The sequence below is a fragment of the Pezoporus occidentalis genome, unplaced genomic scaffold (genome assembly GCF_034315485.1).
Source record: "Pezoporus occidentalis ecotype Australia unplaced genomic scaffold, CSIRO_AGI_Poc_V1 ctg39, whole genome shotgun sequence".
Classification (NCBI taxonomy): Eukaryota; Metazoa; Chordata; class Aves; order Psittaciformes; family Psittacidae; genus Pezoporus; species Pezoporus occidentalis.
This window is the reverse complement of record NW_026915713.1, coordinates 5377284-5402836: the sequence shown is the minus strand read 5'-3', so window position 1 is coordinate 5402836 and position 25553 is coordinate 5377284. Positions and strand designations below refer to the sequence as shown.

Sequence of the window (25553 nt, the reverse complement as noted above, 5' to 3'; positions counted from 1 at the left end):
CCTGATTGAGACTTGGTCTACCTCCTCCCCAACATACAAACAAGGAAAACCTATGTTATGCAGCAGAGCACTTAAGTTAGATGAAAGTACACACACCTATCCGGAATGTTTGAGCGCTATCCAAAAAAAGTTTGTTGTCGAATATGGTTCCTTCTGTACTATTTGAATTGGAGAAGAACATGTTACTTGCTTTAGTAGGAATAGAGAAGGGTAGAATGATGCTGGCAAAAGCATAGGAAACCAGAATGCTGTTTTTGTAAAACCTTTTAATTGATTTTAATGTGTTGCTTTTAATAGCAGCACTTGGAAGTCTTTTAGTAAATAATCTCCTTGGTACAGACATTTATTTGGGGAAGAGACATCTCCATGAGAGATTTTAAATGGCAGTGCTTTGTGCTATAGGTAAATCAACTAAATGGTGTTTTAAATACCCATCGATTTCCTTCTCCTAGCTCCTGTACTTCTGCTATATTTCATGCTGCCATGTTTTGTGATAATACTGCGCTGTTGTACAGCTAATATGGGTTTACTGCTCTGAACAGTTGCAAAAATAATCCCATGTTTTGCCTTGTACTTGGAGACAGCTTTGAAAACATCCTCATTTGGGTAGCACCAGGGCAGTTCTGCGCCATTCATGCTGATGAGTGAATAGTTGTGGAAAGCTGTCAAACCTATCCTTGCTGCTAATATGTAATGTGTTCTTTCCCCTTTCATTTCTCTCAGCTTTGGGTAATTTTAGGTGAGTGTCTGTGTTGTGGAAAAGCAGCAGTAAGTACTAGACCTACATAATTTAATAATTCTCGTAACTTAATGAAAGCTTCATATCAGCAGAGCCCTTTAGATCTTTCAGAGATACCTGAACACTAAGTGGGCGTGAAGGCTGAGGAGCACCATCTACTTGTTTTATGAAAACTTGCTCTAATTTGGCCAAGTGTTACACTTTCAAAAAACTCACAAATTACATACAGATGTCCTATAATACAGCTTGTGCTGGCAGCTCACCAGACTTCAAGTATTCCTCTAATAAGACACAGGTATATCTTCTACATTATTGAAGTAACCCTGCCATACAGCCACCTAACAGAGCATGAGGAAAGTGGCATCTTTCTCCTCTTTTGCTTTTCAAAATAATTGTTAATATTGGGAAAGAGGTAATAGTGAACATGGATAGTCCATCATAACCCATAGATACCATATCCCAAATTGCCTTCATTGTCAATATGATATTAATGTATCACTGCCATTTTACTGTTATCTATCAATTAAAAAACATCAAAATACCATCGATTGATATCAACATGTTTTTTTGATAGATGTCTGGCGTCTATATGTTGAGATGATAGAATCTTTTTCCTGGGAAATGTTTCCCATTCTCAAACCCCCTTAGTTCTGGCAGAGCATGGATCACTTAAGGATCAAGCCTGTAAATTAATGTTTTGAGAGTGTCATCTGCAACCCCCAGAAGTGTGTCTCCTACATGGAGTTTCAGGGCTCTGTAAATATGCTTCTGTCTTCAGGAACAAGACCCGAGTTTGGGAAATCTGACTTGGAACTGTGGTACCGTAAATGTCAGCATCAGAGTTGGAAAAGAAAAATACATTCAGATCTTCAGATTTCCTATGGACAAATAAAAGATATTTTTACTTTATTTTTTATTTAACAATGAAGAATATAAAATCTCCCCTAGTGCAACAGTACCATCCTTTGGCCTGCTAATGGAAAGTCTAGAATCTTGCAAATAAGCAGCAAAGTCTCATAAAGAAGATGATTGCTGTACAACAGAGCTAGATAAAATTAATTCAGCTTCTAGAAAAATAACGCACATATCTGTACCTCAGTGACTTTGCAGTAATTACCCTCAGCTACAGCCTGCGAAATCTTGGTTAAATCTTAATTGACATACTTGAGTATAAAACTGTAAATTTGGGAAAGGAAGGGCCTCCCTTGTCTTTAGCTGCAATAATGCAGCTAATTCTAATAAGGGTTTATCTCACCAAATACATTTAGCAAAAGATTTCTCTTATAGTTTAATGTCACAGAATCATAGAATAGTTAGGGTTGGAAAGGACCTTAAGATCATCTAGTTCCAACCCCCCTGCCATGGGCAGGGACACCTCACACTAAACTATCTCACCCAAGGTTCTGTCCAACCTGCCCTTGAACACCGCCAGGGATGAAGCATTCACAACTTCCTTGGGGAGCCCATTCCAGTGCCTCACCACCCTAACAGTAAAGAACTTCTTCCTTATATCCAATCTAAACTTCCCCTGTTTAAGTTTGAACCCGTTACCCTTTGTCCTGTCACTACAGTCCCTAATGAAGAGTCCCTCTCCAGCATCCCTGTAGGCCCCCTTCAGATACTGGAAGGCTGCTATGAGGTCTCCACGCAGCCTTCTCTTCTCCAGGCTGAACAGCCCCAAATTCCTCAGCCTGTCCTCATACGGGAGGTGCTCCAGTCCCCTGATCATCCTCGTGGCCCTTCTCTGGACTTGTTCCAACAGTTCCCTGTCCTTTTTATGTTGAGGACACCAGAACTGCACACAATACTCCAGGTGAGGTCTCACAAGAGCAGAGTAGAGGGACAGGATCACCTCCTTCGATCTGCTGGTCACGCTCCTTTTGATGCAGCCCAGGATACAGTTGGCTTTCTGGGCTGCAAGTGCACACTGAAGCTGGCTCATGTTAAGTTGCTCATCAACCAGCAAGATGCCTCTGCAAGAAAAAAAGAATATAAAACCTATGATTGATAGATCAAGTTAATAAAATTAATTCTGTTTTTCAGTACAGGGAATGTGGGGTCTTCTGTTCTTTGACGTTGTAGTGGCTCCACATCACAGAATAGTAGAATGGTTGACAGCTGGTGAAAAAAGCATAGAGTTAGTCTCTGTAAACCTGAGATATGGGCTGGGAACAATTCTCCTTTTATGTCTAGAGAAATCCAGATTTCTGTGGCCTCTTTTAAGTACCAGTACAAGTTTTACAAGTGGGATTTTTCTTTACTCTTTGGCCTTAAAGCCAAAAGACAGCCAACCACAAAACCAACAATGCTTAAAAAAACCAAACATTAAATTTAGTAACCGAGTTTAAAACCTCATTTATAGTTTTTGCACTGGTCCTGTAAAAGATAGTTGTTATCATACCCTCTAGAATATTTAAAGTAGCAGCTTCTGTTGTTATCAGAAGTGAACATTGTTTAGCCTTTAAGGAGGCTTGCTGATGCCAACAGCTTTGGAACATTCCCTTGGTTTGGGGTATTTCTCTAATGGGTCTTTGTTATGTGTTTTGAGGAAAGAGACATAACAGACTGTTTCTATGTTGTCCAAGTATCCTAAGTAAAAAGCTGTTATTTTTCAGGAAGGAGAACCATAACTCAGCCCACTTGTTGGCTCTTGTCCTCTGGATACAGATCATATGATGTAAAGTTTACTGAAAAGAAAGTTGTGTATTGAGAAGACATGTCTTTGAAGAGAATAACTAGTGAACTATAGACACCTGCATGTACTCAATAAATGACTAAACATGTCTCTTTATGCCTGCACACAAGTTTTGGGTACTGTAAAGATCACAAAGCAAGCCTGTATAATCCAGTGTATCATTCTGGGGATCAGCATTCCACAGAGGAGGTTTTACAAGATGAAACTTGCTGCTGCTTCCATCTGGACTCCACATGCACATGCTCTGAAGTGCTCTCTCCAGACTTAGCTGTCCAAGTGGCCGCCAGGTGTGGCTTTGAACTTCCCCTCTGCTCTTCCTGTCTTTTGGTTTTGGTGCTTGTGAATCAGCATTCAAAGTTTAGGAGTTATGTGCTGCCAGGCTTCAGTGCTGGTGTCTGAGGTCCAGTTCCTGCAAGCAAGATATCTCTGGTGGTTATTCAGGGGAGCTGTTGGTGCCTGGTACCTAGAGTGGGAGCTAGAACTTGATGCAGTGGTGTGATAGAGCAAACGAGGGGGTGAGCACCTGCTGTACTGTTACAGGCAGCATCCCTAGCAAAAAGCAGTAATGTGTCTGAGTAGCCAGATCCTCTGTTAGACACAGGTGGGCTGTGGGTTATATTGAATTCTGAATCTGATTTATGCGTGCAATTTAAAATAACTTAGCTACAGCTGCCTTTTTTTAATCTTGAAAGGCTGCACAGGGGAACAGAGATTCTTTTTACTGAAGTTGGCATCACCCTTTTTTTTACTGCTTTCTACGTGATTTTCCACAACAACCATAGTGGTAGTTTCCAGCTGACTTTCACGTGAACTGGACAGAAGCAGGAAGAAATTCTGTCTCTGGCATTTATAGCTGATTTCTTGGCATGGGAAAATGAGAGACCATGCAGACCACAAACACAAGGCAGTATTTCTTGAGATGAGTTTGAACAGCAGCAGCATCTGATGAAGTGGAAAAAGGAGCTTTTCTGTTCCAAAGGTTTCATATTTTCTAGGGCAAGGCAGGAAGTGTTCTCTTCCAGAGGGAAAGGAAATCAGAGGGAGGCTGATGAAGTGGTACGCATGCTGACAGAGGAATAAAAGGCAAATAATACTTCTAAGAAATACGTACCCGAAAGTATATTTTTTTTTAATTTTTATAGTAGGAGTGATTTGCTGTGGTTTTGATGCTATTAGAATGCGGTAGATGACGTCAAAACCATTTGTAATCTGAAAGGACAATTGTGTCCTCTTCCCCTCGTTGTTTGTTCCGATATTCAATTTTGTGCTTTGTAACAGAGAAGATAGACTTTGAGCTTTTTAAGCAAGGACCATGTGTGCAGGAAGCATTTGCCATATTGCAGTAGCTGTCAGTAATAAATAGAGTACTGCTAGAAACCTTTACGAACTGGATGCTTCTCTGCGTATCCAGTATCCTCCCACTAATCCCTTGTCCTGTGGGTTCTCCCAAGTTATGCTTTGCTGTGGCTGAAATAATGCAGAATGCCGTTACTTAGCATTAAAGTTACTGGGCACAGAGGTTGCTTGGTCTGTAGCTAATACAGGTCTTCAGGCTGCTACAGATCCCAAGGCGTCAGGATAGTCAGCCTGCACCAATGGGGAATGGTGATTTATTGTAGTTGATACCTTTTCCAAATAGTTGGCCTTTTCATAAAGAATCTGTTTGCCTAGATATACCTCAGCATTGGCTCCCTGGTTTAGTAGCTAATTATAAAATGCCCTGCAGTTCACTTTCAAAGCAAGACGAAGTTAAAAGGGCTTTTATATGTTATATGGGTGGTTTTTTTTGGTGCAAGGTAAGAATTTAAAGCACTCTCAGCTTCAGGGGTGTCTGAAGGGACTTGCAGAGGCAGCACAGTCAGTGCTGTGGGGCAGGAAGCTGGGAAGGGGTGCAGGTCCCATTGTCCAGATAGGAGCCTGGGACAAGGTTTAAGTCAGTACCATGTTTTCCTTCTGCTTTTCAGATTTTGTTTGTTGTGATCATAATGCCACATTGATCAGCAGCAGTCTTTTCCTCAGCTTCAGTGAGGTTTGGGTCAGGTGCAGCTTGATTTGCTTTGCCCGCACTGACTGCATGGTAGGAAGACGTGATTCCTCACCCAGGGTGCAACCAGGAAAAGTTGCAAGTGCTGGATATCCTTTGTCAGGGTGCAAATAAGTAAGACTGGATCAGTCACTTAAGTTCTCAGTTTGTTGGAGAAAGCCACCTGCTGAGAGAAGCTTGTCCAGTGGTTGATGAGGAAACCCTTACCTGGGGTCCTCCCTGCTCAGCAGAAGGGTGGAGGCAACGTGGGGCATCACGTTCAGTCAAATTTTCTTTCCGATGTTGTACCTTTTGGCTGTCTTGTGAACTGGTCTCGATGTGCTCTCCACACGCTCGTTTCCTGTCTCTGTGCCAGACTTTCTACCACTCCCTAGGTTCTCTGGTCCTTTCTAGCATGCTTCTTGACCACCTCACATCTTTGTGCTTGCTTTCACACTCCTTTTAGTTAATGAATTTCTCATAATCTTGTTATTCTTACTCCTACACATCTCTTTGCTTTACCAAAACCAAGCTGTTTTAAGAATAATAACTTCTAAACAAAACCAATAGGCAATCAGTCTTTCTTTTCCATCTTTCATAATACAGATCTACCATAATTGCACTGCATTTAAAATGTGCACAGTTATGCTAAAACTACACTTTCTGCATTTGAAGCATGTAGCTTATATCACTGCAGGTGAGAAAAATGACTTATATTTTCATTTGTCTGGATGATAAATATAATCCCTGTCCATGTGGGAGCGTTCAGAGGTCACTAGAAGCAGCTAGAGCTGTCTCCCAGCCTGTGCTCCTCTGTCATATTAAGGAAGACTGATTATACTTTTAATCATTGGTATGAAGTGGGGTTAGTCAAGATTTTATTGTGTGTAATTTATGGGTTTGATGGAAAGCTTTCTGGAGGAGGTTCTCTCCGTATATGTGTAGAACTTCAATGAAGTTCTTTTTTGAGAGTACACACATACGCACAAAATTTACACCATTTTCTCTGTAACCACAGGGAGGAAAATGAAAACAAGCTAGTATTGCTGAATGCAGCTTAAGGGCAACAGGACACATCTCAAAGTAATTACTGAAGCTGGATTTGGGCCAGGACTCCAAGCCGATAGTCTACCACAGCCACAAATTCTGTTTTGTTTTTTTTTTAAGGATAGTAAGTAATCTGGAGATTTTTTTATATTTCTTTTATTTTGGAGGTGAGTGTTAGAAATAGGCGCAGACAGCTGTCACACGATCCAGTTTAGGAGAATGCTTGCATATCCAGCCAGCAAGGCATCCCTGCAGCTCGAGGTTTTTCCTATACATTTAAAAAAAACCCCAGCAACCTGTCAACAGCATATGAAAAGACGTCAGTTGCTTTAATCTCAGAACTGTCTTAAACTGTGCTTTAGGGAATATCTGCTAAAAATAATTGGTTTTCCCCCCTCAATACTCACTAAAGGGTTGCACAAACCACAATGCAGACCTCATTTACATTGATACCACTTGCTTGTGAACCTCTCATGTTATTTTAACCAAGAGGTGAAAATACTGTATTAGGTATGCGTTCTCATAGTTCCTTGAGTTTGACCTTTCCTTTTACTACCAAAGCATTTCATCGATGCATGTTTCAAATGTCAGTCAACTTTCTGTCAAAGGCTGTGGTGAAGAGGAAAAGCAACAGATTTTGCAAGAGTACATGTTTATACATCTTACATCTTGCAGTTATGGGAATTTATTCTATATGCTATATTTTAATTGTTCCTTTTTGTATTTTATATCTTATTTAAATGAAAAAAAACTGGAGAAATGCAGTGTGCATATAAATATATATGGAGAGAGACATAAAGTCAGTATTTGGTTACTTTTTAGCTCCTTCTCTCTGCAGTGGAGCCGTCTTTTTACAGACTGACCTTTGCATTGCCTTGACTTTAAAAACAGTAAAAAGAGTCCTATGCTAGATCAAGCCTCAAGTTTTCAAATAAACTTTTCCAAGTCATCAATATCTTTTTGTCTGCTTATTTTTCCTTCTTTTTTCTTGTGTGTAGTAGAGGTACAGTTTATTCTTTAGAAAGTGGCTAGTTCAAGTTTGAGGACTTGACTTGTCTTTGCTTTTCTTTCAGAAAGACTTGCTGACTTGCAGTCTCAGAGTACTGATATATTTGCAATTTTAGTCTGCAAGGTAAAATTGTTCCGTAACATAACATGTAGCTGCAAATTAACTTCTCTGTGACATAAATTTGCCTTGTTATGGCTTATCTCTGCAAATTTTAGGCCTAGCAATCATAGAGTGGCTTGAGTTGTAAGAGACCTGAAAGATCAGCTTGTTCTGCCCACCCTGACACATGCAGAGCACCTTCCACTAGACCAGGTTGCTCCAAGCCCCATCCGACCTGACCTTGAACACTGCCAGGGATGGGGCAGCCACAGCTTCTCTGGGCAGCCAGTGCCAGTGTCTCAGCACCCTCACAGGGAAGAACTTCTTCCTAATATCTAATCTAGATCTGCTGTCTTTCAGTAATGCCATTGCCCCTTGTCCTGTCAAAAAATCCCTCTCCAGATTTCTTGTAGGCCCCCTATGCCTAAACTGATACAGCAAAGGCCTTAGATTTGGTGGGGAATGGTATGTTTCCCATCTTCATGTAATCTGAGAAATGGCATTATTAACTGCTTCAAGAATAAGTACCACAACAGCATATGTGTATTTTGGTTTTGTCTATATTTCATTTTATTGCTTCTTTTTAATATGCCATAGTACCAATGACTAATTCTGTAACTAGTGAAAAGAAAAACAGCAGAATGATGAATGTGGTATTCCGTAGTACAGTGAAATCCTACGCGTCTGGGTTTGAGGAGTATGTAGCAACTCCATCATAATAAGGGGCTATCCATTTACTTCTAGAAATGCAGATAAATCTTTCATGTTGCCACCACATCTGAGTAAGAATCACAGACCTTAAGGCTGTCCTTGACCTCCTCACCATGCTCTTCCAGTGAGTGCCTGTACTGTTTGAACTCGGTTCTGCTCCTTCGTCTTGAGTTGTGTTTGCCATAACTAGTACAGAGTGTGAAAAGGAAAAAATGCAAAGTTAAAGGTTATGTCTAGCAAGCAGAGCTTCCACCAAGCTGGCAGTGTGTGGAGTGGAGAGGCTGCAGGTACAGTAGAGTGACTCCAGAGGCATTGGTGAGTTTGGTGAGGTCTGACACCTCTGCCTGTGATGGGGACCTGGTACTGACCCCTTTCTTTTGATCTGCTATATTCTGAGACTTGTTGCTGCCCTGTGGTGAGCCTGTCTTCCCCAGTGTGGTGTGGTTCTCCCCCACTTTGAGTAGTCTGGTCTAGTGGAGGGTGTCTGTGGTGGGGGTTGGAACGAAGGATCTTTAAGGTCCCTTCTAACCCAAACCATTCTGTGATTCTGGTCATACAATCACATGCTGCAGATTCTCTGCCCAAGCAAGCAGGAGGAGTTGCTCAGGATGGTGTTGAGGTATTGTACTACAGCTTTGCTGCCCTGGTCCAGCAAACAAGGAAATTGCATGATGGCAGAGGAGTGTTTCAGCAGTTTGGGGTGTCAGAGGCTGCCTTGAAGAATGAGTCATACAGGCTTCAAAGTGGCAAGCATTCAAGCGCTTATGGATTTAGTGTTTTAGCTATTAATGCTAAATACAGGGTCAGGGTGGACATCCGTTGAGCTATCAAAACTTGCTGTTTACAGGCTAAGCTGCTGCTTAAGAATCTCCATGGAGAGAACATTTAAAAAGAAAAGGTGGGGAGAGGGGGGAAATTCCTTCAGGCCATGGAAAGTTAGCTTAGGCAGTCAGTAATGAAGCACATTTGAAGTTTAAGAATTAACCATGGAGGTTAATTTCCTAACGGAAGGGAATTTCTGTGCTATTTGTGACATTATCTGGTTTTGAAAGATAATGAGCTTTTTATCCTTTGATGAAATTTTAATACTACTGTGAGTAGGCAGGTAAGCCTGTTACACTGTCAGATCTTCAGAACCTCTCTAGGCAACCTGGTCCAGTATTTGACCACTTCTGCAGTAAAAAAGTTGTCTTGTCTTGAGGTGTTTCCTGTGTTTCAGTAGTTGCCAACTGCCTCTTGTCTTGCCAGTGGGCACCAGTGAGAAGAATTGGTACCAGCTGGGCTCTAACTGCTTGCTGGTGGGGTTGTGCTATGCACACTGAATTAAATAAATGCTCTAGTCTTGCCTTTTAGTGGCGATTAAAATCAGTCTTGTCACTTAACCTCCTCCATCTCTTGCATTGTCAGGGCATGCTTACTCCATTTTAAAAGACTTCCATGTTGTCAAACAGGTTACAGTGTTTCAGGGGCAGGCATGGAATGTTTGGATTCTGTGAAGGACTTGTCTGATACGTGTTTCATCTTTTTACTTAAAAGTTGCTTAATTCCTTTAGAAAAAAGTATAGGAATGCTAACTTTAAGAATGGTTATTTGAAATGAGTCCTGTCTCTGAGTGCTGGGGTTGGTGGTTTTTTTCCTGTCAAAATGGTGGTTTAAGTTGCTTTTAATTCAGAGTTGAAGATTGATGGCCGGTGAAGGTAAATATTGTTGTACTGACACCGAGTAACACACCCTATGTGTGAACAGTCCCTTGGTTTTTTTTTTTTTGTGAGGTTCTCATTTGTTTTAAGCCAACTTACTACCCCACTAGATGTCACAGCATCCTGTTCAGGTGAACCTTAAAAACGTCCAGTATTGGGGGCTCCACTTGGGAAGATGATTCCAATGGCTGGTATTTCTCATTGCAAAGAATTTTCCTCTTGTGTCCAGTCAGAATCTCCCCCGGAGTAATTTCTGCTCATTACTTCTTATTTTTTTCCATGTGACTCCTTGTAAGAAGGGACTTGGTCATCTTTGTAGCTACCCTTTAAGTAGTGGAACATGGTGATAAGGCTTTTACGTATTCTGCAGTGTATCAGAATCATGACATGGAGGCTGGTGGGCTCCAGCCTGTGAGGTGCTGGCACTTTGGTCTCCCCTCAGTAGAGCACTTTATTTTGTGCCAGGCTGGCTGTGCTTAGTAAGTAGCACATACTGCCATGCATTGCTAGAGAAGGGCTGGCATGCTCAGCACCCTGCTGTATCAAGCCCAAAGCAAGTGTTACATATTAGAGGGAGAGAAAAAACCCACATTTCACTCCAAAAATACTACCTTTTTGCAGGTCATACTTCTCTCTGTTCCTTTTCAGGTCTCTCTAGTAGTTGATATTATTCAGCAGTGGTAGATAGAGAGGCTTGCTGGACAAGTGCAATGCTTTTATAAAAAGGGGCATTCTGTGATTTTAGATTGCTCAAAGCTTTTTCTCTTCACTGTGCTTGGGGGGGGGGGGGGAAGGGATTCTAAATGTACGAGGGCAGAAATAATTTCCCTTTTCTTTAACAATTGCACCCATGATGTCAGCCGCTGCCAGTAGTGTAGAGTGATAAATTGACATTGAACTTGAACAGAATTCATGGCGTGCTGGAGACAATAAGGACCTCTAAGGAAATAATTATTTTGCTGCCAGGAGCTCATGCATCTCAAATTGGTTGGTGCAGGGACTTTAGAGTAGCCTGCCTGCCTATTGACTGGAGTTGAGAGCTGATGCTGCTGGCTCTATGTTAGTGCAAGAACTTAGGCATTGTGGTTTGCTCACAGCGTGTCAGAAAAAAGAAGAGAGTGACAGAGGTCTGATGTTGACCGCTTTTGCTTGCTCGCAGGGAGAGACAGTGGGTATTGAAAACCAAGTTCAGTAATATGCTTTTCCTGTGAATATAGTGCTTTGGTACTTTCACAGTGGTACCACAGATGCTGGGGTGTAGCACAGCTGCTGGAGAGTGGGAGGTTGCTCACATGTTGCAGCAGCTACAGTTTAATATACTGTTCATGTGGTTGATCAGTTTTGGGAGGGCAGAGTTCCTTGTATCAGGTGACCATTGTTACTGATTGGGGTCATGGTAATTAATTTTCCCATTAAAGTGGTCAATTTGCACTGTACCCAACACTTCTATTTATTTGTTTGTTTTGGGGGTGGCAGTTGTAACTTAAAAGCCTGATCAGACTGTTCTCCTCCCACCCTCACTGAAGTCAGTTTGAGGGTTGAGGGTATTCCATGACTACCTATAATTAAGCTCTTGCTTTTCATTAGAATGAAACATAAATGACAATCTGGCACTCAGTTCCTGTTGACTTTCACTGAGAGTCAGGCATCTTGGTGCCTTTTCTGCCTTTGGAAATTTCACTCTGTATTCAAAGGTCATGTTCTTGCAGAGAAACAATCTTTCAGTATGTATTTTGCTTTTCCTAAAACTATTACTACCTGTGAGGGGAAAAAAATGAAACAAAACCTCCCAATGTTTGTGGCTTTCTTATGTCTCAAAGAGATTTCTCAGCTGACTTTTAACATCTTCAGTCAGGATCTGTTCATTTCCGTGGGTCATAAATTCTTGTAAAGTTGAAAATTAGTGTATCCCTACCTAAATAGCAAAACTAACCATATATGAGTTTGCTTTTTTGTAGAACCATAGAACAGTTTGGATTGGAAGGGACCTTCAAAAGTCATCTACTGCAACCCACCTGCCATGAGCAGGGACGTCTTTAACTAGATCACTTCATTCCAAGATGCTGTTGTAGTTTGCATCACAGAGCATGGATCCTCAGATTCATCTTTCTTTCTCTCTCTCTAGCTATGCCTCTCAGCCCCTAATTTGAGCTTGGTTGTGTCTTAACAAACCTCCAAAATGTGGGATGTGCAAAATGAAATTTTCTTACATGAAAATGAACATATTGTGTCATCACACCTTCAGTAATAACTTTCACAGTTTTACAGTTCTGTATTTTTCTTGGGTATAATTTTCAACAATGAAATTGTCAGACATCAAGTGTAGTGTGAAGCGGCAGCTTGGACGATAAAGTTGATGTCATTAGTGAAATTAAGTTAAAAGCTATGCATGAACCACCAAACGAAGGGTTGCCTCTGATGATATCTATTATTTCAGTGTTCGTAGCTTTCCAGTGATTCATCTCTGGCTATGTATGGATTATTTGTCTTATCAGTTACGCTGTTATGCTATTTAGGACTAATTTTTCGGTCCTATTGAAGCATGTAACAGTATAAAATGAAGTATAATAGGTATGTTCTGTGGCAGTTGAGGGCAGTATCTGGAGTGTTGGTAGTAAAGAAGAGCCTGCCAGTAAGGCTTGCACCAGGATAATGCTGTATATTTCATCTCTGACCTCTTTGAGGAGTTCCTTTCTTGCTTGGTGGTTTCAGAGAAAAGTCTGTGTTCAGTATCCTTCTTGTTTTCCTGCATGGCACTGGGGTCTTTAAATATGGAAGAGGTATTTCAAAGTTTGTTACCTGTACTAATGATACAGGTAAATTAAAATGTGAAATAAAATAAGCTGCACATCGTGTGCAGTGAATTGGTTTGGCTAGCTGCTAGTGAGGCACCGTGGTGAGCTTGGCTGATGTAATGTAGAATTTGGTCTTGAAACTGAGGCATGAATGAAAAGTTTAAAGTCTGAAATACCTTCACCCAAGAAAAGTGGCCCTAGTGCTCTTTTAAGAGAGTTTTGACCAATCACTGGGAAGGAAGGTTTTGATGGCACTTGTGCTTCAGGGCAGTACTTTGTGGCTAGAAAGTTTCAGTACCCTGTTTGTCCTACCCATTCTTTCAGCTGAAGCTACAGTTCATGTAAAAACTTTAACTGCTGAAAAATTAAACTCTAAGTGCAAAAAAACCCAAATAGCATTTCCTGGGGAGCTCCAGTTATTGTTGTGGCAAAGGGCTTTGTCTTCAATCGGAAACTTACTGAGGTAGTTATTCCAGAGTAAATATTCAGATATAGTTAGTCCAGGAAAAAAAATCACTTTTTGTAGAGCCTTTACTCTGAAATGAAAGCGTATTTACAGTTTTGGCTATAAATTAATAACAGGGGGATTGATTTCGGAAAAAAATGACAGTGTTCCATAGTAATTATTGCAGATCAGATTTTCTGCTGAACTGCCAAGCAAATTGCCAAGTGCAAAAGCTTTCCATTGCTGATACAAATAAAGTGATCTCTTGGTATTGCTTGACAGTCTAAGCAATAAGTAGTGCCTTGATTTTTTTTCTATATAAAGCTTTGTGCAAACACTCCGGTGTGAACTCAGAATAGGATAGTTTTAGTCACAATGGGATAATAGACAGAGGGAAAATACGGGCTTGAGTATTACATATGTAACTTGAGTTGTTTAAGGAGTAGTTATAACCACTTCTCTTTTCCTTTCAGCAGTATCCCATGCAATGCCAAAGCCATAAAATGGGCCATAAAATAGAAAGGTGAAAGGGTTCCTTGTCCTATATAATTACTAGACCTTAGCTCCTGTTCAATTGTAGGAACGCTTCGTCTCTGGTTTCCTGCACATATTCTTTAATGAATCGCTGGCATTTATATGGAAAACAAAAAAGGAGAACCCTACCCTTTAAAACTTCTATTTTCATTTAACTTGTGCTATTTACAGAGTTAAAAAATATGAAAATCCAGATCTGCTCTTCTTTTTTTTTTTTTTCTTCTCTGCCCTGTAATGAATGTCTGGGATGCAAGTCACTGACAGCACTGATACTGATAGGAAATTGTTTGTTAGTTTGACTGTCTCTGGTTCTCTGTTCTTTAGACTGTCTGAGATTAAATTTCTCTGGAGTCTCACTGGTGACAGCAATATAAAGAGTTTTTGCACACTCCACTGTACTGACCTATAATTGCTTGCTGTGGCTGCGGGGTGTCTGAGAGAGCAGGGGCGGGCTTGCAGAGCCCAGTGTGGGGTTCTCATTTCTGTAGGGGAGAGAAAGCATGTGCTAACATTAAGTTCTTTTTTTTCAGCATTACCTAATAACTAAAAAGTGAAAAGTGTTGGGGCTGGCAAGAACCTCATCTGGGGCATGACTGTGCTGGAATGTAAAAAACTTGGAGAGGCGCTGACCACATGTAAAGAGCTAACTCCTGACATCTGGCTCCTGCTCACTTCTCCTTTACCCCATCCTTGCATGGGAAATGTCTCCCTTGTTGCAGTGTTATGGTCTTATTAAAAAGAACATGGGCTGATTAAAAACTCTGCAGCGTTTGGGGAAACTTGACCCAGAGGTTTTCTCTTTTTCCTACCCTGTTTCATGTAGCCTGTAAAGGCAAACTGGGTTTTTTGGTGGCTGTTGAAATTATTGCTTTGAGTTTAAAAGGCTCTTTAGCAATGAAGAATGCTGTAGGCTACCACTTGACAGAGTAGGCCCAAAATGAGAGAAGAAATCCTAGTGTCAGAGGGTTGTAGCAGGCAATAGCTCAAACAGGCTGAAGTACGCCTGCAAGCCAGTTTTATGCGCTCCCTTGATAACACAAGGGCAGCTGAAAACACAACATTCATGAAACATCAACTCCTTTGAATGGCTACCTCTGTAACCCCCACAGCACTAACTTAAAAGTTCACCAACTTCTTGAAAAGAGATGGACCAAAGGTCTAAACTTTTAAGTGCCAACCTAGCTAAATTACAGAAATTTGCTCTAATTGGTGTAGCTGTAATTAATGCAGCTGCAGTAGTGCTGTAATGAGTATCTTTCAGCTATGATTTGTGCTCTGGAAACTAAATACTGTGTAGTATAATTTTGTTTACATTGGATACTTTTAATTTAGCAGTTTGGGGGGGGGGTGTTGCTGGTGATTTTTTTTTGTTGTTTGTTGTTGTTTTGGTTTTGTTTTTTTTTTTAGTTTATGGTAGGAAGGAAGCCCTTTAAAGATCATCTCAATTTTAAACAGCGTAATGGGATCTATTGCCTTCAGTAGAACCCCAGTTTTGGTGGCTTCCTAGGTTGAGCATAGGTTAGCTGTAGTGTTTGGGTAGACAGGCAGCAGACCTCTTGCATGCAATCAGAAGGTAATTGCTAGAGTGAATATCTACTGTAAATCTTTTACAGTGATGCTAGGGTGGCCGGAAACTAGATAGGGCTAACTTGCCATGTACAGTGTCCATAGATTTGGGGATAAATTTTCTGGTTCTTTGCCCTGTGCCATAGTGAAGGATGTCCAGTTAACACCTGTCCTTAAATGGTTCTGTAGTATGGCCACACCTCTTTTTTGGTATTTTATAGAGTCCTGCAGGGAATCACATGCCAAAATAAATAGAAGAATTGTAAACTCAAATGCCCTACTGCAAACACTGAGAGTTACAGTTTTGAACATCTGCAATAGAGGATTTTTCTAGCAACAAGTGAGAGGACAAGAGGAAATGGCCTCAAGCTGCACCAGGGGAGGTTTCGATTGGATATTAGGAACAATTTCTTCACTGAAAGGGTTGTCAAGCACTGGAACAGGCTGCCTAGGGAAGTGGTGGAGTCACCATCCCTGGAAGTATTTGAAAGACATGTAGATGTGGTGCTTAGGAACATGGTTTAGTGGTGGACTTGGCAGTGACAGGTTAACGGTTGGATTTTATGATCTGAAAGGTCTTTTCCAACATAAACACTCTGTGATTCTATGATTCTTTGTCTTTTGCTGAGGCACCTAAGCATCAGATGTAGGATGCACACAGGATTTTAACTCTGTACCGGCTGTGGTTAACATGGCATTATACTGTTGTCTGGAGATTTCTGTTTTGCTGGGTTCAGCCTGGGTGTTAGTAGAAAAAACATTTCCTACTCACTCTCAATTAGAAACTTTGTATTTGAACAGGGTTAGTATCATAGACTAATCAAGGAAAGTTTAAAGTACTAGCCTGTACTGGAGAGGGTCCTGACAACACTTTCTTTCCCCTGATGTCTGTCCTTCCTAATAAAAAAGTGTCCTAATTAACCATGCTTTTTCACTGTAAAGCATTTTCTTCATCAGCTACCTTGCCCTAGCATCACTTTTGCAGTGTTTGAGGTGTTTTTTTCCCAAAATAATGTTTTTCTATTTAGACCATATCTGTGGCTGAAGAAATCAGAAAACTGTGGTTGTGGTCTGATTCCTTGCTAGTACATGGGGGTGCTTCTGAGTTACTGTTTTGTCTAACCTAAAAAGATGTCAGTAGTTTCTGAAAGAGGGTTTTCATACTCTGCTGCCATAAGATTTGAAAATAAGGAACTCTGTCGTATAACTCAATGAAAGTATTGAGATACAATTTATAATTAGCTTTTTTCCTGTAGCTGCCAGTGTAGATACTCATATGAGTCACATTTTTTAAATATAAGGCATACATAGAATTAGAAAATTGCCATAGATGCTCAGCTTCCTTGCTTTCGGTAATGAAATAGTTTGTGCTTAATTTTTTTCTTCATTTTGGAGATGATCTATCAGAGTACAGTTTAAAGTGATTTTCTGGATGTTGAAGTGAAATTGCTGAAGCAGATCAAAGGATATTACAGAGACAGCAGAGTAATGAAAAATTCAGTTTCTTATTTTCTGATGAATTGTTATTCATCACAGGAGTCATCTCCAGGTATGTTCTTGCTCATTTTTGGCCATATCTTTTAGATTTGCCTAAGGTTCTAACTCAAAAACACAGGATTTTTTTCTTCCTCCCCTGCCCTGGATGGCGTTAGTCCATGCTTTGTTTCTGGTCAAATAACACAATAATGATGTGACTTGTTCTTCCGTAAAAACTTGTAGAAGTGCAACGAACATCTGTGCATAATGAATCCATTCATGCAAAGAAAGTGAAGTGACTTATTTATCACACTGGTTTTGCAAGAATTTCTCCTTTTCTACAGGCAGTTTCAGAAGTTTGCTGCCACTGAGGGCAGACCCCCTCATCCCATCCATCTAATGAGCAAGGTACAGGATAGATCCGCCTGAATTGTAGATGAAAGTTTTTCTTTTTGTTTTTCCTTTTTTAATTTACTTGTTTTTTGTTGTTTTTTTTTTTTTTTTTTTGCTATTGTTACATGCTGAATTCCTGCTGCATCCACAAAAGCACTGCCAGTGCCTCCTGGAGGACACAGCAGTTATAACTTGGGTTGAAGCAAAGACACCTACGTTGAGTATTGCGGTGTGTACTGAGTGCCAAAGTCAGTAAAGCCTGGAGAGCAGTGGTTCAGTTATTTACCAGTATGGGCTCAATTCAGTTGTCTAAACAGAGATGTATAGAGGTATTTGAGACACACTAGAGAATATGAGATGTCATTGTGGGTGTGTCGGTGCCATAGAGGCTTGCAGGAGACCTGCTACATGTCCCTTTGGAAGGGCAGCTGGGAGCTAGAACAGGTATTTATGTTATTATGAAATTAGACAGTTATGTATAACGAGTTGTCTATGTCCTATATTTGACAAGTGGATTGTATCTTAGATGTGGACTTAAACATAAATTGAATCACTCTCTAGGCTCCACTGATTGTATTGGCTAGGTCTGCATCAACTATAATCCTAAACTGTAGCTGGTACCTCTGTGGATACCTGCGCATGGTCACCTAAATGAGTCTTACTCCCTTTACAACATCTGTTCTACAGAACAATATATAGTGCAAAGGGTCAAGATGGACACATTTACATTGCCACCTACCTAATATTTTAATTTATACATCATAGAAGAAGGGCTTACTAATCAATTTGAAGTTGAGAAGAGACAGTAGTGGCAACTGAAGTTAGTGGAAGAGGGAATCTATGGATAGAAATTTATCTTCCAGAAAGATATAGGGCAGTGTTTGGATATGGCTTCAATGTGGTAGACCCAAGAGGGCAAGAACATGGAGAAGGTTTCTTGCATACTGACTGAGTGATGGTAAAAGTGATCCGGGTGCAGTTAACTCTGTTAACACTGAGAATTCTGAATAGGAACAGGCTAAAATAGAAGCACAAAAAAGTAAATCCTGTTCACTCTGTCTTTGCAGCATCAATCTTTCTCATTTTAGTGACTTCCTGGTTTCAACAGCTTCTATAGAATTCCTTGCTGCTCTAGGGAAAACCTCTGTCTTGATGTTACCTCTGATTCTTACCAGGCTTCCTACCAGCTTCCTGTTTGTCTTTTACTTTTGCCTGTCCTGTGGTCTGGAAGGTTTCGCCCCCAGGGCAACACAGCCCATTGCTTTTGGGGAAGGAACAGCATCCTGCTCCCACCAGTGACTTCCACCCCCTGCAATGTACCACAGCTGGAAGCAAGTAGGCAGAGACCTTCCCTTTCTGCATCCCACTCAGCTAGAGTGGAACAGCCTTACAACATACCCCACAGAAAACCAAATAAATAAAATTGAAACTATTCATCCCAGACTTAAGTGGGTAAGAAAGAAATGGAGGAAGCAACAAAGTCATGGTGCTTTATAGAGAAGTGTAACAAGAATTGTTAGACAAGAGGCTGGCAGTGCAGTAGCACAAGGAGAGTAGACAGTGTGAATCATGATACTGTGTTGAATCTGGACTGTCAAATGTCATAAATCGGCTAAAGGGGATGGAGATTAAGTTGAAACCTCAAATTTGAAGAAATTGCTGGAGACTTCAATGAGCTCAAAAACCAGTAAAAGGGGCAGTTGTGAAATTGCTGGGAACAGCAGATCCAATGCGAGAAGTGAAATGTAGCTTTTTACTGTTGAATTTACCTTATAAATGACAGGAAGAAGGAATATGAGAAGCAGTGAAGAAGATAGATTGGGATCAAAGGTGGGGTTTTGGCAAAGGTAGGAGGTCCCAGTGGACTGGCACTTTAAATGCAGCTCCTTTGGATATATCAGATCAGTGTGCTAATGCCTTCACTTAGTTGGCAGCAAAATTACTAGATTTAGGATTGTATTTCTCCACCAGTTGTTAACAAAAGCCCATTCCTGCTAAGTACCAGTACCTCTTATTGAAGTCAGTGTCTCAGGGGACTAGGCCCAGAAAGGACAAGGGAAAGGTGTCTTTCTGCTCGGACAGAGCTGCCTTCAAAGCACGGATGAATAGTACAAACCTCGGCACTCTCATAAGAGCTGAAGAAAATAATAATATAATATAAATAGAAATATAATAGAAATAATTTTCTTCTTGTTACATTGTTTGTTTTATCCACAGTTTGCACGAGGCTGTTAGATCTTGTATGGCAGAGGAGAATTTCTCTATCATAAAGAGCTTTGTTACTGTAGAATTTTGAACATGTAGGTAAATTGTTTAGTTTATGTTTGTGTGCTGCACTGAAAGTGGCTTTCCCAAATTCCATGGATGGATTTTGGGCAAACCGACAGTGAGTGGTGGTGTTATGAGAGCGATATTTTAGTCAAAGGAAGCAGCACGAGTCACTTCTCAGCTATACTGTTCCTGTTAGCTTTACTGCGCTGCTGTAGTACAGTGCACAAATGTAAAATGGACTGCAGTGAGACAGGAATGAAATCAAAATAATTTTCATTTCGGTATGCTGAGGAACATTTGGTGTGCAAATGTGCCAAGAAGCTAAGCTGGCTATGGCCTAGGGTTTTAGAAAAGAGCAGTGATTTTTAGATGCATTGGTTTTTACAATATATTAATGTCTGTCCCTGTTCTGTATTTCGAGGCAGACACCCAGAGCCACCAGTCACTTAGGAACTTCTAGGCACAAGGATAATATAGGCATTATTCCTTTATTCTGATTCTAGGGTCACAAAGGTTGTCTGCATCCTGATAATTCACACCAGAAATAGGAAGACTGGGTTAGAAAACTGCTTAAGGGGTTCACGTTTCATGAGATTGAGGCATTGGCGTTGTCAAACACTGATTTAAAGTTTTTCTATGTTTTCCTTCTGTGGCAGATGATTTCTCGAAAGAGCAATCAATTGCAAGTTCAGGCAGCATGGAAATAAGTATAAATAACTATGGAAGATTGTACTCTGCTACGCCAGCGTACTGCAAAATCAGCCATAACTTCTCTGTGTTCCAGTCACCCTTGGAAGGTTTTATTTCATCACCTTTCTGAGCTGAGAAACACTTCTTAATATAAGAAAAGTCAGATGGGAGGGGTAACACATGGTTTAAGACTAGCAGAAATGTTGAGGAATCATCAGTGTCGAGGTAGACACATCTCAACTCATGTCTGGACTATTCCATGGAGTAAGTGCAGAGAATCTGGGATTGATGCATATCATGCAAAATGGGGAAGTAAAAAAATAAAAGGATTTTAATGAGTTGTTCCTTGAAAGTACTTTTTTAGCCACTGAATTTAGAAGGTATCTTAAAATAGCTCATTTGTAGTTGTCTCTCCCTTGTCTGCATTTAGCAAGAAAACATCTCAGAATCTGAGAGCTCAAAACAAGAGCTAAGAACAAGGTCTGGCTATTGATTTTTGGCTGCGTAAACAGTGAGGGGGAAGCTTGAACTGCTCAGTTTCATTGACTTATTCTGTGTTAAAAATCATATGCATACACATGCTCTATATCTTGATTGCAGGAGAATTACACAGAAAGGTGAGATCATATATGGCTCTGAACAGACTTATTACAAACCAGAAATCTTGAAGCATTCCAAAATCTTTGCTGAAATCTCTCAGCTGCAGTGTGACCAGGATGGGACATTTGGAACATTATTTAACTTTGATGTTGTAATAGCAACTGGAGGGTTCAGAAAAATAAGAGCTTATAGAACAAAACCAGACAAAACAGACCTATCTCAAAGAATTTACAGTATACATACATTTCTCAGGAAGAATAATACAAAATTTAGTTAATAATAATATGCCACAGAAAACTGCAGGATAGATTAGGGATATTACCAGTTACCTAGAGCACTGCAATAAAAAGTAATTTGATTGAAAAGTCTGATTTTTTTAAGAATGGATCACTCCTTTTGTTGTAAAGACAGGAAAAAAGAAAATAGAACAAAGGGTCCTACTCAGCCTAGCCTGGAGGATGCTCTGTGACACTGAGTGGGCATAAATAAGATGCAACGCTAACAATGGAGAGATTTTCAGTGTCTTTAAAAATACTAGTATAGCTTATCTAATTAGCCATGACTTGTATTTATAAGCCCTGTTTTTGAATCTATCTTAAGAGAACAACTTTTATTTATTCAGTTTCAAGTATTTAGTAAAATATTGTTTGAGAATAATAAAAGAGTAATCATCCTTAGTTAAAGTCTTGTAATTGCCTCATGTATAATGGATTTAAGGGCACTTAGAATCTTTGTGCAATTTCTGTGCTATTTAGGGGTCAAATCTAGGGAAAAGTGTGTCAGAAGTCACTTGTAACTTGGGAATTTTTTTCAGGAGACTAGGCAGTATATAATGATGGCAGTGTTGAATGGCCCTCTGCTTGGTATAATTGCTGAAGGCAGTTATCAGTAAATCCACACGTATAGAGTCTCTTTAGTGGCAAATTATATGTAATTCAATATTGATAGAGATGTATATTTACTTATGTTAGCTGTCTATCCTTGAGTTAAATATGCTATACTCTTAAGCAGTAAAACTCAAAGAAAGAAATTCTGTTGCATATTCATGAACTTCTGTGGGTTAAAACTCAAATGTAGTGCTTCTGATTTTCATACATTAAGGTCTATTTTTATACACTATCACCTCCCCTCTGCACCCCTGTCCTTCCAGTTCCCTGCAGCAAGGAAATAAGATTGTAAATGTAAATGGAGGTGAAGGCAAATATATAAGTATTTGATTAACTTTTTTTAACATTGGCTGATTCATCCATCAGTGACAAACTCAAATTGGAGAATGTGTACAAAAACACCAAACTTGACTTTTGGAGGACCTTATAGGATCACTGAAATATTATGTTGAAAGGGACCTCTGACAGTCTCTAGTCCAATTGCCTGCTCAGACTGACTGAAAACCTGTATCAGGTGGTTCATGGTCTTATGCAGTTCAGATCAAAAATATCTTCAAGAGTAGGAAATCCACTGCCTTTTGGGACAACCTGTTCCAGGGTTGCCCTCTGCAGTTCTTCACTGTTTAACAAGGAAGTTTCATAGTCCTCATTTTACTTTGAAATTAATCTACTGCTATTGAGAAAGTTGCTAAGGGCTCGCTTCCAAACTGTGTTCCTTCTTCACTAGTGAATGACCTAAGGAATCATAGAATCGTTAGGGTTGGAAAGGACCTTAAAATCATCAAGTTCCAACCCCCCTGCCATGGGCAGGGACACCTCACACTAAACCATGTCACCCAAGGCTTTGCCCAACCTGGCCTTGAACACCGCCAGGGATGGAGCATTCACAACTTCCTTGGGCAACCCATTCCAGTGCCTCACCACCCTTACAGTAAAGAACTTCTTCCTTATATCCAGTCTAAACTTCCCCCGTTTTGAACCTGTTACCCCTTGTCCTGTCACTACAGTCCCTAATGAAGAGTCCCTCCCCAGCATCCCTATAGGCCCCCTTCAGATACTGGAAGGCTGCTATGAGGTCTCCATGCAGCCTTCTCTTCTCCAGGCTGAACAGCCCCAACTTCCTCAGCCTATCTTCACATGGGAGGTGCTCCAGTCCCCTGATCATCCTCGTGGCCCTTCTCTGGACTTGTTCCAACAGTTCCATGTCCTTTTTATGTTGAGGACACTAGAACTGCACACAATACTCCAAGTGAAGTCCTCACAAGAGGGGCAGGATCACCTCCTTCGACCTGCTGGTCACTCTCCTTTTGATGCAGCCCAAGTGCAGGTATGATAAATGTATTAATCCGCATGCACTGAATTTTATTACAGGCCACTTTGCAAAGAGGTTGTGGCAGCTGTTTGAGCAAGACTTTTGTTTGAGATGCAGAAAATAGCAGCAGCAGATGCAGGCGAGTGGTTGAAACATGCAGCTAGAGGGAATTCTCTCTGAACTGTTAACACCCCTTTTAAAGTTGTTTTACTTGACAAAGCCCTTTGTAGAGGTTTGCTGAGTTAGTTCCTTGGCAAGAAGAGCCTAAGTGAGGAGAGCTAGTTTATGTCTGCACAAACTGACTTTCTTTGGAAAGTACTGATTCAACAGAACCACTGCACCCTGGGGAACACACTACTTCTAGCATCACTTTCCCCAGGAAAGGCTTTTGAAGTGCCAGATTGACTATCTGGTCAGAACAGATCTGTGAAGAACCAGGATATTTGTCTGTGGTGGATACTGCTGTGCAAGACAAATGGGAGGAATTATCCTCTGCAGGTTCCTCTCTCACCCATGAACTACAGAGCAAGCCCAGATGCAAATCTTAGATGAGATGAACCCTTCTGCAGGGCTAATGTCAGAGAGATGAGATTCTTTTGTCATTTTAAAACAGTTAGTGTCTATTCCTTAAATCTTTTATAGATATAAATTGCTTTGGAAATCTATGTTCTAGTTATATGGAAAGGAAAGAAACTGATGCAATGAGCTTAAAAATTACGTGTTATGTAGAGTTTCCCCTCCCTAGGAAGGGCACAGCTGGACTTGGTTGCACATCTGTGCCATTAACCTGGCAAATGATCATTTGCACCCTGTTGAGCAGATCAGATCCCTGTCACTTAGCGAAGTATAACCACTTATGTTGTTTTGAGCAAATCACTCATGTCGCAGCGTCTTGTCTGTTGCACTTCTGTGTCGAGTTTAGCCCGGTCAGTGGTTAGAAGCACAGAGGCCTTTTTTACACTCAAGTTAAACTTGCAAACTTTCTAGTAATTGGTGGTTTTTTACATAAGCATTTTCTCAAACAAACCAGCAGCTCTTCACATAGATGACTGAGCCAATTTTATCTAGTACTGTTTAAATTCAATCCACAGCTAGGAGAGATTGAATATGATTTTTTAGGGTTGAGTCATGGAATCATGTAACTGTGCTCTCATGAATAAAGCAACTTGGATGGTTGTTTCATGTAAAACAAGGTCATGGAGCCCAAATGAGCTCTGGTGCTACTTTAAATTCATTCATGGGTTTCCATGATCTTGCTGATCTTTTAGTCCTGCCACCCTGATGCCGAATCAGGTGAAAAGGTAGATTATCAATGAAAATTAGATTTTTTTTTTTTTTTTTGTGATTTAAGCTTTCCTTAGTGAAACAAACACAACACAGAAGACACTGTCTTGTGAAAAGTGTTTTGTGTTAGCGTGGACTTCTTTTATCACTCTCTACAGCCATGGTAGAGCTGGACATGTGGCCAATACACGTGTTTTCAGATCCTCACCCTTCCATCTCCTCCAAACATAAGATGCTGTGAGAATGGCTTCAAAGTCAAGAGGATTCAGAGCTACACCACAGAATCAATATGAAAGTATTGATGTGTACTATGAAAGTGTGTAATACGAAAGTATGGATGTGTGCACAACCCTTTATTTTGTTGTTCAGTATAGAATTAAAGCAACTAATTCCTGGAGTTACATCTTTTATCTAACCCAGCCTGTTCTTTTGGGAGCGTCCATCTTTCTCCAGACTTCTGCAGTGCAGTTATGTCCTTTAGAAACCATTTGTTCATTAGCGCAGCAGTAATCATGGAAATAGGTCACAGCCTCTTTGGAGTTAAGCTGTTATGTCCCTACAGAGAACAGCACTTAAATATCAATAGCGTAACTGGGAAAACTCGGCAGTTATTTCCCTGTTTTCTGCAATTCAATGAGGAGTTGTTCGATGCAGACCCCATTGCACTCCAGATGAATGGCGGTGATTGTGAGAAAATGATCTCCTATTAATGCAAGATGTCACACTGAGAACAAAGATTAGTTCTTACCACGATGGGATGAGCTCACTCTAATACCCAGTTTGGGAGACTTTGGTGCTTGTCCAGGTGCCAATTTTTCCATATATAACATACCAGAAGAAACTGTTAAAAATGCTGAACAGGGCAGCGTTGAACTGATTGGCTTCTGAATCCTAAGGTCATATTGGGTGAGATGTCATATAATTACCTTCTTGCATGCTATTTCTGAAGGAACTAGCTCCCCTATGAACAGCTTAAACTTTCAGGGTGCTAAGAAAATCACTTGTATTAAATTTATCATCACAAGTAAGAAAGTGTAGGCCTGTTAAAGTATCACAGTATCACAGTATGCTAGAGATTGGAAGGGACCTCAAAAGATCATCTAGTCCAATCCCCCTGCCGGAGCAGGAACACCTAGATAAGGTTACACAGGAATGTGTCCAGGTGGGTTTTGAATGTCTCCAGGGAAGGAGACTCCACAACCTCCCTGGGCAGCCTGTTCCAGTGTTCTGTCACCCACACTGAGAAGAAGTTTCTTCTCAAGTTTAAGTGGAACCTC

At 40.6% G+C, this 25553-nt stretch overlaps 1 protein-coding gene across 1 annotated transcript in view; it reads left to right on the top strand.

Moving 5' to 3' along the window:
* The window catches only part of SLC35F1 (solute carrier family 35 member F1), a 239156-nt gene that overhangs the window by 26651 nt on the left and 186952 nt on the right, over positions 1 to 25553 (top strand). The gene's annotated exons all lie outside the window — the stretch shown is intronic.